Here is a 13326-nt window from a genome sequence, read left to right on the forward strand (position 1 = left end):
TTTTGATCACCACAAACTCATGCCATTTACCATGTCTCAGAGGTGAGAAGTACTATATTAGTAAAACATCAGAGTTAATGAAAACTCAAAGTAGAAAACTTTCCTTTGAAAGCTACAGAAAATGAATCTAATTTACTCAGTTTTTAAAAAATAAGTCTATAATTTCAGTAAGTTTTAACTGACTAAAACATGTATGTCTACTTCCTTTAATCTGTACAATTCTAAAGAGGAATTGTTTTTAACCCTTCCTTTCAAATCTGTGACCCTCTAATAGGGAACTGTTCATTAAACAATGTACTTTGCCTACTATATAATAAGTGTTCTGCTGAAAACTATGAAGACTATAGTATAATGCACACAGGAACCCTTCTCTCAATAGCTTACAACCTAGTAAGAGATAAAATACGTATTATATACAAAAGGGCTGGACAGGTATAAACTAATCCTTATAAACAGTTTACCTATAAATTCCCCCCAAACCTTTTTAGAAAGTAATTTAAAATCATAAACTTCAATTTGGAAATAATACAATAAATTATGGGAAAAAAGGGAAGCATAAGGTGGCTACTTATGGTAATCAGATACAGACTAATAACATAATGAAATCAATATATTTTTTCCCAATCTTGGCTAGAATATTTCCTTCAAGTGAGCTATTTATAAGTCTAAATGAATATTGCTTAGGAACAAAAATTTTAGTACCAATTAATAAGGAAAGAACCTTGAAAACTTTCTTTACAAACAGATAATGTTACAAGAGTGATAGTTATTGTACAGCAACTACATCACCTAAATTCTCCTGGGCTTAGCTTAGTCATTTATAAAAAATGAACTACTCCCTTCATGGGTAAATGTTTGTAATTGTGGATTTTGCAAATACAGTAGAGTTTATGAGTAATGCACAGATATCATAATAAATTCTCTAATAAATAATAAATTCTCGAAACACAGCACAGTCAGTCCTCTGTATCCAAGGGTTCTGCATCTATGGATTCAACGAACTATGGAGCAAAAATATTCAGAAAAAAAATTCCACAAGTTCCAAAAAGCAAAACTTGAATTTGCTGTGCACCAAGTACTACACTGAATCCACAAAAATGAAATGGTGTGTAGGCATGAAGTATTATAAGTAATCTAGAGATGATTTCAAGTATACAGGAGGATATGTGTAAGCCATATGCAAATACCATACTGTTTTACATAAGGAACTTGGGCACTCGTGGATTTTGGTATCTATGATGGGGTTGGGGGTCCTAGAACCAATACCCTGTGGATACCAAGGGATGACTGTACTTCAACTAAAAATGTTTCAAAGGTGACATTTCTAGGTTTTTACCTTTGTTTCCTTTCATCAGTCCCTCCAAACTAAGGGATATGGACATAGAATAAAGGGAAGATCAGAGGAAGGTGGATTATATCTCTAAATATGCATTAGTGGCTTTAGTTATTTTTCATTAAATAATGGTATCCTGTTGGCCTGGGCTTTCACAGAGCTTTCACATTTAGAAAATGTTTACAATAATTGAACAAGAATTTACAATGTATTATACAAAATATGACACCAAAAACATAAGCAACAACAAAAATATAATAGATGAACTCGAAATCATAAAATTTAAAAATTTTTATACCTCAAAGGACACCATCAAGAAAGGGAAAAGACAACTCATATACTGTGAGAAAATTTTTGTGAATCATATATCTGATAAAGGACTTGTATAGAGAACAATAAACTATTACAACAAAAAGACAACCCAATTTTAAAATGCATTTAAAATTTTTCCAAAGAAAATGGCCAAATAAGCCATCTAAGCTCATGAAAAGATGCTTGATATCATTAGTTATCAGGGAAATGCAAATCAAAACCATAGTGAGCTACCTCTTGATATTCACTAGGATGGCTATAATGAAAAAGATAATAACAAGTGCCAGTGAGGAGGTAAAAAGGTGCAGTAGCTTTGGAAAAAAGTCTGGCAGTTCCTCAAATGGTTGAACATAGCATATAACCTGGCAATTCCATTCCTAGGTGTACACCCCAGAGAAATGAAAACATGCCCACAATAATGAATGTTCATGACAGCATTATTCATAATAGTCAAAAAGTCCAAATGTGTATAGCTATGAATAAAATGTTGTATATCTATCAAATGGGCTACTATTTGACAATAAAAAATAATATTGCTACATACAACATGGAGAAACTTTATATTGTATAATTCCACTTGCATGCAATGTCCAGAACATGTGAATCTATAGAAACAGAGAGAATAATGGTTGACTAGCACAGGGACTATGGGGAGATTAAAGAAGTGATAGATAAGAGATGCAGGGATTTCTTTCTGGGATAATGAAAATGTCCTAAAACTGACTGTGGTGATACATGCATAAACCTTGCAAACATACTCAAGAATTGTACACACCAAATGGGGTGGATTGTATGGTATGTGAATTATATTTCAATAAAGCTACTTAAAAAAACTATGATGTCCAATTTTTTTTTTTTTTTTTTGAGACAGAGTCTCACTCTGTTGCCCAGGCTAGAGTGAGTGCCGTGGCGTCAGCCTAGCTCACAGCAACCTCAAACTCCTGAGCTCAAGGGATCCTCCTGTCTCAGCCTCCCGAGTAGCTGGGACTACAGGCATGCACCACCATGCCCGGCTAATTTTTTCTATATATATTTTTAGCTGTCCATATAATTTCTTTCTATTTTTAGTAGAGATGGGGTCTCGCTCTTGCTCAGGCTGGTCTCGAACTCCTGAGCTCAAACGATCCGCCCACCTCGGCCTCCCAGAGTGCTAGGATTACAGGCGTGAGCCACCGCGCACGGCCTTGATGTCCAATTTTTAACTGTAATGTATATGCAGTCAAGGGTCACTCAACTCGGATATGTTCTGAGAAATGTACTGTTAGTCAATTTCATCACTGTGCAAACACTGGAGTGCACTTACACAAACCTAGATGGTGTAGCCTACTACGCACCTAAGCTATATGGTATAGCCTATTGCTCCTAGGCCACAAACCTGTACAGCATGTTACTGTACTGAATACTGTAGGCAACTGTAACACAATAGTAAGTATTTATGGATGTAAACATAGAAAAGGTATAGTAAAAGTATCATATAAAAGATTAAAAAGGATACACCTATGTAGGGCACTTGCCATGGATGGAACTTGCAGGACTACAAGCAGCTCTGGGTGAATCCATAAGTTTGCATAGTGAGAGTGAATGTGAAGGCCTAGGGCATTACTGTATACTACCATGGACTTTATAAACACTATAGATTTAAGCTACACTAAATTTATTAAAAAAAATTCTTTCTTCAAGAACAAATTAACCTTAGCTTACTGTAACTTTGTAAGCTTTTAATTTTTTTAAACTTTTGACTCTTGTAAAAACAGTGTAAAACACAAGCATTGTACAGCTGCACACAAATATTCTATAAGTTTTTCTATATTTAACAAATTTTTTTTACTTTTTACACATTTTGTTAAAAACTAAGACATAAACACAAACATTAACAGAGGTCTACAAAGGGTCAGGATCATCAATATCACTGTTTTCTATCTCTACAGCTTGTCCCACTGGAAAGTCTTCAGGGGCAACAACATGCAAGGAACTGGTCATCTCCTATGATAACAATGTCTTCTGGAATTCCTCCTGGAGGACCTGCCATGGGCTCTCCTTGAGGAATATGTTTGTTTACACTAGCATCACCACAAATGTTAGTGATGCCTGTGCTTTGACTTTAGGATGGCTATGGTCACCAGGTGATAGAATTTTTCAGCTCCATTATAATCTCATGGGACCACCATTGTATGTGTGGTCTGTCATTCACCCAAAGGTTGTTAGGCTGCACATGACTATATACCTGTGTGTACCACGGAAGAGGACTGGGAGTCACAAAATCTACATTTCAGCCCAATTCATCATTTTATTCCTCTCTTTGTATCTTTCCTCCTCTTATATGAAATTTAAAGCTCCCTCCCTCACACTCAGGGTTCCTCATAATGAAGAACTACAGTTAATCTAATACATTCTTATTGTAGCATATCAAGTTCATTCTGCTTCCATGTCTTCATTTTTGTTGTCCACTCCACTGCCTAGAAAATACTGTTTCATCTCTACTGAAGTTCTTCAATGTTCAATTTAAATTTTACTTTTCCTGCAAAACTTTGCCTCACTAAGCCCCTTCTCTTCTGAACTCTAAAAGCCCTTCAAGACAGTAGTGAAAACTGATATTCTGCCATGTATGTATCATTCTTTCTTGTACCATTTCATCATCCTCACTATAACATAAGTTCCTTAAGGATAGGATCCATATACTCGGGCTTTACTGTTTATAGCAACTGGAACAATCTTCATTTAACATCTAGGTATTATTTTTATAAATATTTAACTGAATTTTCTTGTGATTATTTCACCAACTGTAATAGAGTTGATGGTCAATAAATGTTCACTAATAAATGACTAGATTGATAAATGGTAGTACATATAACCAAGGTATTACTATTATTGATCATGGCAAATAATAAAGCTGCTATTGATAAAAAAATGATACTCCTTTACTAGTACTAATAGTTAGTTCAGAATAAGAAATAATTTTCACTTGAGTGATGAAAGACACTGTGTCTCCTAATGCCAAGCACTTCTACAGAGATAACAGCCCTCAAAAGTAATGGTTATTCAGCCTTGCCTAAATTATAAACATTTTTACTTACATCTATACTATCATATAACTAGAAATTTACATGTAAATAACCAGATCATTAGAAATACATTTGAAATTGATTAAAAGAAATTTGTCTTCATTTCATAGAAAATTCAATAATTTTTGGGAGAGACAATTTCTATTATCATTGGTATAAGTCGACTTTCAGAACCACCCTCCACTCCTACACCAAGGTCATTAACTTAGCTATTTTAACTTCCCATTTAACTCTCTCTTCTCTAACCTAATGTCATTTTTTCCTTCTCTCTTTTCAGAAAAAACTCATCATCAGTCTTTCAGACCTCTTCCTCTCCAAATTTTATTCCTTTTTAGATTAGAGATCCTAGATTAATCCAACAGCAGAAAGAAAACTGACAGGTGCTTTTATCTTTGTTTACACAGCCCGTCTCATTTATGGTAAACTCCTTGATTACCTTACTTCAACCCTAAGAAAAAGCATCTTAGGCATTTATAAGTTTATCAAAAAGTATCACTTTTTTTTAAAAGTTGAAATTTGTATACCTGGCCTCAAGAATTAATATATAGTTTTAGATAATTTTTTATTACTGGAGATATATATGTATATAATACATGTATAAAATTATAATTATTCATCACTGGAGATACTATCTTCTTATCTGTTGGAATAAACACCAGAATGTGCAATATTAGGTAATCTCTTTTCTTTCTGATAGCCTAGAAGACAAGTGAGTAAACATCTGGGCATAATATAAATACAGAGGACCAGCTTTAATCTGAAAACCCAAATGCTCCAAAATTGAGCAATGACATGGGGCCCCAAGTGGAAAACTACACACCTGACTGCATGTGATGGGTCACAGTAAAAACTTTGTTTTATGCATAAAATTACTTATTATATAAAATTACCTTAAGGCTATTTGTATAAGACATACATGAAGCATAAATGAATTTCATGTTTAGACTTGGGTTCCATCCCCAAGATATCTCATATGCAAATATTCCAAAATCTGAAAAAAATCCAAAATCCAAAATACTTCTGGTCCCAAGCAATTCCAATAAGGGATACTCAACCTGTAAAACAAGTCCTTACAAGGCCTTGTCTGGCAGAGCTAAAAAATGAGAAAAATATAGAACAACAAAAAACAGGAGGTGAGATAAGAGTGTGCATATATTAAGGGGAGACATGCATTCTTAATGAGAAGAAAAACTAATGGCCATTATTATCTAAGTTTCATCTCAAAAACCTACATATACAGATTTGATAGTGTGAAATAAGTTTAAAACCACACTTTGTTCTTACAACTTGAGTAAGCAAGCTGATCAGGGTTAGGCTCTTATACAATGGCTGAACTAGGATATATATTAAATTAGCAGAGGAATAACAAACAACCATTTTCACATTATCAGTCTGCTGCTTTAATTCAATGATCTTCATCTTCACCCCAAGAAGCAATTCACTGATGATTCCATGACACTGTTAGAAATCATTTAACTCTCTGGTAGTCTTATAGACTTATAGAACATATAGTCTTACATGTTCTAGAAGGAAAATGTTCTGCCTTTACAGATTTCAATTATCTACTCGACCCCACCCCACCCCAAATCTGTCATAAGTGCTTTGTAAACATTTAAATCATTTAGTAAGTAAAAATAGCATATATTAATATATTTTATATCAAATACCAGTAGGACCTCAAAGTAACAGTAAACTAATATTCTTAGATTTAAAACATTAGCATATATGATCACAACACATAACTGTCAACTTGTGCATACAAAGAATGAAATATATCATGATCACTTTAATAATTTTTTTTAAAAGACATAAGCCTTATTTGTGTTCCTTCCATATTATTAGTTATCACTTTCCGAGTTTAACATAAAAAACTTATAGCCAGTGTATTTTAAAGATAATTATACTAACAGCATGTATATTTAAAATGTACTATAGATTTTTTTTTTTTTTTTTTTTTGAGACAGAGTCTCACTCTGTTGCCCAGGTTAGAGTGAGTGCCGTGGCGTCAGCCTAGCTCACAGCAACCTCAAACTCCTGGGCTCAAGCAATCCTCCTGCCTTGGCCTCCCGAGTAGCTGGGACTATAGGCATGCACCACCACGCCTGGCTAATTTTTTCTATATATATTTTTATCCATATAATTTCTTTCTATTTTAGTAGAGACAGGATCTCGCTCTTGCTCAGGCTGGTCTCGAACTCCTGAGCTCAAACGACCCACCTGCCTTGGCCTCCCACCAGAATGCTAGGATTACAGGCGTGAGCCACTGCGCCTGGCCTAAAATGCACTATAGCTTAATGCAGCTTTGAAGAGCCAAGAAAAACAGAAAGGTACTGAAACTTGTTCTGTCCTGTAGTTGAAATATATGTTACTTGCTCCAATTGCTTGAGCAAGGGCTTCCACAGTAAAAAGAAAAAAAAAAAAAAAATCATCTGAAGCAGAAAGGTCTCAGTAGATAATCATACAGGTAAAGCTCACTATTTTTTTTAAATTTAGGCACAAAATATAAAACTCACTGACAATTACATCAAGAAATATTAGAAAATCATCAAGGTAAGTTAATGAGCATGTAAAAAATAAATAAATGCAGAAAGAAATCTAGTATACTAGTAAGTCTTACTGGGTAACAATGTCCCATGAGTTTCTTGCTTTAAAAAAAAAAGAAAAAAAAAAAAAGACTGGTCTATATGAAATGTTCTTTCTCATTAAGAGAGAAAATTACAAAAACTTAATAATTGAAAGAAGCAGTCTATTCAGGACTGTAAGAACTTCAACAAAAGAAAGAGTTAAATTCAGAATAAATTCACTTTGTGAGTTAACTCTTACACAGCTTCCCTGTCTCCTCATCTACATCTTGATCATTTTATTAAAACCTTTAAAAATGAGCTAAAGAAGAAATGAGGCACTTCAAATAACAATTTCCTGTTACCTGTTACAAGCTATTTGGTGTTTTTCATTTAAAGAAATAAAAACATAATGGCAGATACCATTAGTTTAAAAGGATATATAAGACCTAAAAATAAAATCAGCTCACTAACTGGTTAATAGACAGGTCTATTCATAAATAAAATGCCTCAAATTTAATACAAAGAAGAAACTCTTCATATACTAATAACAAAGTAACTGATGAGCCATATTAAGTGGGGGGCGGGAAGCATGATATAGGACAGTGTGTGTATAGTATGCTATCATTTGTATAAGAGGTGAGAGTACATACATATTTGCTTGTATATGGATAAAGTACCTCTGAAAAGACAAAAAACTGGTAACACTTGGTAACAGACTGAGAGAATGCAGGACATTTTGCTATATTATTTTGTTTCAAATAATGGACCATCTGAATGAATTATTCAAAAAACAAAATTGAAAATATAAAAAAATACTCCTTTTTACTTCATCAAAGGTGATCTCTTTCCTTTGATTGCTTTCTATGACCTATACTCTGCATCATTAATCACTGTGTCCCCAACAGTTCCTTGGCGGCAGAGATAAGAATTTAATTCATCTTTGGATTTGCTGTAGCTTCGGACCCAGTATGTTAAATATCGTAATAATAATAATGATAATTTAAAAAATAATAGGCAACACTTGTTAAGCACATACAAAATGCCTGGCATTTAGTATGTATTAATTTATTTAACCTCCAAAACTCTGCGACAGCTATTGCACATTTATTAGCAAGGAAAGTGAGGTATGGAGAAGTTAAGCAACTTGCTCAAGGTCCCACAGGTAGGAAGTTAAAAAAAGCTTAAGATGAATTGCTATCATTAGTTGAATCCCTAAGGTACTTTATATTTACCTCACAACCCCTTGAAGTAGGTGGTATTATTCTAATTTTACAGATAAGTAAACCTGAGGCTGAGAAAGATTAAGAAACTTCCCTTAGGTCACAAAATTCCTTGAGGGTAGACACATGATAGTGGCAATACAGGGATTCAAACCCAGGCTTGTGATTTCAAACCTCATTCTTCAAATACAGTCTCTGTCACAGTAAGTGCTAAATATTTTAATTACTATAAACTGCTGTCTCATGTGATACTACAGTAGAAATGAGTTCACACAAGTTAAAAAAAAAAATCCTGCATTTTTCCATTCCCTAACATCTACTAAATCCTTAAATTCTGATGTGAGCTCTAACTAGTCAATAAAGAAGCCATCACTGAAAGTTACACGGTACAGCAAGAAACATATTTGCATAACTATGTCACAGGCTGGCTATAAACAAGTTTATGTAACCATATCTGAAAGTTATTTATGGAATAAATGAAATTGTAAATTTCAGTGATACACTGTTTATGCATAAGTTACAAATAATTTTCTCTATTGTAAAAAAAAGGAGAGAGAATTTGAAAATGAGGTGGAGGACACATAATTGGTTTTATTATAACCATTCTGTACCCAAACAAACAAAACCAAATGTCTTAGAATGAGAGACAAAATTTCTACTAATCAGATCTAATCAAGAATATGAGTTTCAGAACAGAGGAAAAAAAAATGGTGCCTTTTTTATGGATCAGGTTTCTAAGTTTCTTCAGGTTCTTATGTGAAAAAAATTCATTCAAAACAGGTAACACTAAAGCTTTAAATTCCAAAAGAAGTGCTCTTTTAACATTCTTCAGGCAAATTCTGTCAAAGAACTTATTACCTTTCTAAATGCAGGTGTTCATCTAAAAAAAAAAAAAAAAAAAAGATTCAAGCAGATCCTGCTGTAATCTTTACTGATTCCTGGGAAGATAGAGAAGTACAATTTAGTACCATGTTCCAAGTGAATGTTCCAGTATTAATGAATATAAAAGCCTGAAAAGTTTCACTTGGAATTGCTAAGTATCACAAATTATAAATCTATATATAAAATAAAATTTTAAAAATCTTTTGGACAAGACTGAAGAACATATCAGAAAACAATTTAAAAAAAAAATCTCACAGAGAGTCCTTCCTCAGTGTTTGGAAATAAAATTATTTTCCCAATCCTTGTGAAAATTCCCTTTATTGAAAAGGGAAAATGTGAAAAATTCCCTTTATTGCATCTTTTCAATTAAGTTTCTTGGCGATAACAAATGGTTAATGTGGTATTTTAAAGACTAGCAATACAGCAAAGTATGTTTTGGGAAAGTCACTTGGATACAGAAACAGTGCTTCTATTACCAATCAAATATTTATTCCTAACCAGAAGCCTTGAATGTATCAATCACGATTCAGTCATACACTGACTGATAAGTATTTTTAAAACAACCTGTTCATCTTTTGCACCACCTAACATAACCGTTTTTGGTTTTACTTTTATATCAGGAAATGAGCAGTAAATGTAAAAGATTTCAGTAGGCAACAACCAAAAGGATCTTATACTAAACCTTTAGAAGGCAGAGCAAGCTGAGGCTAGAATGAAATTCTTAGGAAAGTATTACAAACTTAAATAGGTCACACTGCAGGTCCTCTAAAAACTGTTCTTATAATCTTTAATGTGTCAATGACTTTTCTGCTGTCCCCCTTTGCCAACAGGCGAAGAAAAAATAAGGCTTGTGGTTTAAATTGTTGTCAATCTCAAGACTGGGTTTACCTACTGCACGCGAGACCAATAATGCATAATTTTAAAGCCTATTTTTAGAATTAATATTAAATCAATCTTTCATTGAAGTTTAGACAAAAATATGTGGGAATCAGAGTGGGAGGGGCGGAGGGGTGAGGGGAGATACAAGTGACCCAACGCGGTTGGCAAGGTTGCCCCCCATCCCCCGCAAAATGATGTAAAACAAAAGCGGCTAATATTCGTGTCAACGAAGTGTTTCAGAATGATAGACCCTAAGTGATTACTACCTTATTGAAAAGGGTTAAAAACCGAAACTGTTTTCAAACACCAGCTTCCCTTTTACAAGATCCCAACAGTTTTCTTAAAAAGTTATTACAAATATGGTTTTTTTAGCACCCCCTTCCTCCCAAAAAAATGCATTTCCATGACTACTGGCATTTTTTTTTTTAAAAAAAAGCGGAGGGGTGAGGGAAAGAGTCAAAAATTCCCTTAAAAAAACGAGCTCTCATCATCTCAACTAAGCAGCATAGGGCAGAAAACAGCATTTCCCCAACCATGAAGGAGCGGGAGGAAAGGGCACGAATAAAATACAGTACGAGAGGAAGCCTTGGGTTTCGAACTTTATTGCACAAAGAGAGTGGAGAGAAGAGTAGGTCAGGCGTTGCAGCTCTTCCCCTCGCGAAGCGGGCACGGCGGACTCGGAGACTACCGGGAAGGCAGCAGGCACCTTCACCTCCTCTGCCCTCAACTGTCGTCTTCTTCCTCCTCCACCCCCCACCGGCACCCAGGCGGCGGCTGCCCCGGCGGACAGCCGGGCCCGGCCGGGCCGGGAGCTAGGCGGGCGGCGGGGGCCGGACGAGCGGGCGGGCGGGCGGGCGAGCGGCGCGGGGGGCAGCGCCGGGCAGAGCGGGCGGCGGGCGGCCTCCCCCGGGGCGGCTCCCGGCTCCCGGCTCCGCGCCCGGCCCGGCGGCGGCGGCGGGAACGCGGGCGCCAGCTCGCCGCGGCCGGCCGCCCGCACACACCCCCGACCGCCGGCTCCCACCCCGCCCGCCGCCCCCCGCCATGAGCGCCGCCGCTGGCTGCAGGCAGAGTCGCTGCCGCCCCGGCCGCCGCTGGCTCCAGTCCGCCGCCATTATTCTTTGTTCGCTGCGAGCGGCGGCGATGTTGTGGGGCTCGGGCGGAGGCTCCATCTTTACCGCGGCCCCTCCTGCGAGGGGAAGGCCCCGAGCGCGGGTGTCCGGCGCCTCCCCGTCCCCCCTCCGTCCCCCCGGCTCTCTCCGGCTCCTGCCTCCTCCTCCTGCTCCTCTTACCGGTGGTACAAGCTCCTCCGTCACTGCTTTCGTTCGCGGCCCGGATCTCGCTGGAGTTTTATTCTCTCCCCCACGTAACACACCGCGTCAAACTACACCTCCGCCGCGTCACTCACCAACACTCCGCTTCTCCCAGCCGCCCGGGCCACAGGCAGCAGCAGCCGCCGCCGACTGAGGAGCCGCAGCCAGGGAGCCAGCCAGCGCCGCCCAGTGCCGAGTGCGCAGCGGCCGCACACGGAAACAGCCGAGCTCCGCCCGGAGCAGCTCGAGCGGCCCCGCCCCGCGCTGGGGGCGGAACTTGCCGAAGGCCTTCGGGTTCCTCCGGGCGAGGCGAAGGCGTTCCGCCAGGAGAGTGAAGGTGAAGGTGGACTGAAACCCGGGCCGGGAGGAGGGGTCTAAGCCCCTCCGCTGCGTTCGGGTGGGTAAAACCAGATGGCGGAAATTTGAAGGAGGAAGCGGGGTTTGTGTGTGGCCCCGTGGGGAATTCCCGAGGGGTGTCGGTGACTTGACGGAAACCCCCGCGCTGGCCTGCCCCTGTGGCCGTAAGCGGCGGGCTCTAGGGCGACTTCGGCGGGTCCCCGCTCGGCTGCGGAGCGCCGTCAGCGCGGGAACTTTCAAAAGCTGTCGGGGTGTGGGAGACGCGCCGCCCAGGCTGGGACACGGCTGGAGTGCGGGAGTCGTATGGGCTGCGGAGGAAGGGCTGCTGCACCTCTGCGAACGCGCCCGGAGCCCGGGCTGGGCACGCGAGGCTGCGGCGCTGCCCCGGCGGGACCCCGAGGCATGGTGGGCCCCGTGTGGGGACGGTTTTCCTGCGCCGAGAATCGGCGGAGAAACCTGGCGGCCGCCGGCGGAGCAGCTTTTCTTTTAGGGGGCGGAGGCTCTGCAACTTGTGGCACCTCGTGGGGCTCAGCCCAGCAGCGCCGGCAGCCAGGGCTGTGGGTCCCATCGACGGCCTCGGAGGCCTCTGAGCCATGACCTGCTCTGACCGGAGGTTGCTCTTCGGCTCTCGAAATATGTCCCCATCCCACCTCCGCGCCTTTCTTCAGCAACATCCTGTGTCGCTTTCTTTTCTCAGCCTGTTTTCTACAGCAGTGGTTTGCACCCACTGCACACTTTTCTTCACCACCCACCCCCACCCTATACCAAACGGTGTGACTTCCGTAGCCTGGAAGCAACTGAAACTGGGCTCTCAAAAGACCACACCCCTGACTCTCCATTCACCTTTTTATTGAACTCCGTAGCCCTCTCAGAGACCTGGGCTTTCAAGTCTTGTAATTCTTTCTGTTCCTTAAAGCAGACATATCTTTAAGAAGCAGACAGACAGAGTTCAAATCTGGACTCCTGTTTACTGAATTCTGTTATGAAGAGTTACCCTTCCTGGTACTATAGATCTCATCCCTTATTGCTTTTTCCAGGACTTTGGGTGTAGGAGTATGCCCCTTTCCTTCTGTTATTTTCAACCTTTCCTTTTCTACCGGCTCTTTCCTATAAGCACTTAAACATGCTTAAGTCTCTCAATTCTTTACAAAGTTTTCTCTTCCTAAATGCCTCTCCAACAACTCCAGCTGTCTCTTACCCCATCCAGGGATGGGGAACCTGCAACCTCAAGGCCACATGTGGCCCTCCAGATCCCCAAGTTTGGCCCTTTGTCCAAATTTAAACTTTATAAAAACGATTTGTTCTGTACAATTTGGATTCAGTCAAAAGGCCACATGGATTCCCTCTCCAGTCTAAGTGGCTCTGAATTTTCATGGACTTGCAGCTTCATGTCTGTAAATCCAGTGG

General features: G+C 39.4%; 1 protein-coding gene across 3 annotated transcripts in view; it reads right to left on the minus strand.

Annotated features, from left to right (window-relative positions):
- Positions 1–11717, minus strand: part of CREB1 (cAMP responsive element binding protein 1) — a 68076-nt gene extending 56359 nt beyond the window's left edge. For all 3 annotated transcript variants that reach the window (XM_069467832.1, XM_069467831.1, XM_069467830.1), the window contains exon 1: positions 11542–11717. The gene's annotated coding sequence lies outside the window, so the exon portion shown is untranslated. The remainder of the gene's footprint in view (positions 1–11541) is intronic.
- Between the last annotated feature and the right edge of the window lie 1609 nt (positions 11718–13326).

Source organism: Eulemur rufifrons, chromosome 1, assembly GCF_041146395.1.
Source record: "Eulemur rufifrons isolate Redbay chromosome 1, OSU_ERuf_1, whole genome shotgun sequence".
Lineage (NCBI taxonomy): Eukaryota > Metazoa > Chordata > Mammalia > Primates > Lemuridae > Eulemur > Eulemur rufifrons.